Source organism: Otolemur garnettii, unplaced genomic scaffold (genome assembly GCF_000181295.1).
Source record: "Otolemur garnettii isolate 467f Iridium unplaced genomic scaffold, OtoGar3 scaffold00033, whole genome shotgun sequence".
Taxonomy (NCBI): Eukaryota; Metazoa; Chordata; class Mammalia; order Primates; family Galagidae; genus Otolemur; species Otolemur garnettii.
In genome coordinates, this window is record NW_003852428.1 from 804,525 (window position 1) to 805,912 (window position 1,388).

The 1,388-nt window shown below is 36.4% G+C and overlaps 1 non-coding gene across 1 annotated transcript; it reads right to left on the reverse strand.

Moving 5' to 3' along the window:
* Positions 1-812: 812 nt before the first annotated feature.
* On the reverse strand, positions 813-919 carry LOC111725220. The gene has a single exon (XR_002773339.1). It is a non-coding gene; the product is annotated as a U6 spliceosomal RNA (small nuclear RNA).
* Positions 920-1,388: the final 469 nt, after the last annotated feature.

Genomic DNA, 1,388 nt, shown 5'->3' on the forward strand with positions numbered 1-1,388 from the left:
AAAAACATACAAACAAAATATGACTGGCTTCTAATCTATTTGCTTTGAGTTGGTACTATGTGCAATAAACGCGCTCATTTTCTTTACTAGATGTCATTTACAAGCTTCATGTAGTTATCTTTCTAATTCATGCTTCTTTTTCTCAAAATCCTTGCAATTTCCGAGAGCCTATTCAGCTTCAGTGAGATGATGAGACCTGTTGGGAGTTGAATGAGTCATATATAACATTAAGACCAATTTCATTCGTAGCCCCGGTATGTGACCTTTGGGAACAGAGTCCGTGCAAATGTAAATAACATGTAAGTCAAGAAGAGATTTTAAGAGTCAGGATTGCTCCCCAATTCAATATATCCCTGCTTTTATAAGAAGAGATAAACATATGGAGCTATGTATAATAACAAAGTCATGCAAAAATGGATGTAGAAATTGGAGTGATGTGTACATTTGCTTAAGCAATGCAAAAGAAAGCTGTCAATCACCAGAGCTAGGGGAAGAGCATGTTACAGATTCTCCCTGGGAACTGTCAGAAGGAACCGACATTGTTAGCACCATGATTTCAGCCTTTTGGTCTCCAGAACTGTGACAGTATGTTTTTACGGGAAGACACTCTTTGATTTTGTCACAGGATCCCAAGGAAATTAATATAATCCCCTTGACCTAAACTTTGCCATGAACATTTTTGTTCTCTAAGCAATTTTAGTGATACTAACCCTTGAACTATTCTTTGCATTCAAGCACTACATTAGACTGAAAGATTTCTAATTCAAAGCTTACTTAAACTTTTTTTTTTTAATAAATACAATTCAGGATTTAAAAATATGGAATGCTTCACGAATTTGCATGTCATCCTTGCGCAGGGGCCATGCTAGTCTTCTCTGAATCATTCCAATTTTAGTATTTGTGCTGCCGAAGCAAGCACCTTGCTTAAACCCTTAAACCCTACCTCTCACCTTTTAGAGATATTGCCAGCTATTCTAATTGGCAATGCTGTCAATGTGTGGCCTGTCTTTTCTTCCTTTCATTTCTGCTGGCAAATTGCCATTCCCCTGCCTCTCCAAGCTCATCTCTTACTTGTAATATTTTGTCAGATGCAGCCAAAAGTAACTAACATGGCCTGCAAATCTCCTGTTTTCCAAATTTTATCACAAAAGTTTTAGGCTCAATAGTCATATAGGATACTCCCTACTTTATCAGAAAACTAAAATATTAAATACATCATCACTGCAGTTTGGTAAAAACATTTTCCAGCCCCAATGATCATTTTTGTTGCTATTTACTCCCTACTTGCTAAGCCAATACTTAAGACCAGACATGATATCAAACCCTTTTGCTCATAAAATATTGATCTTTCTAGTTATGTGTAAAGAGTTCTGAAAAGTACAGATGTT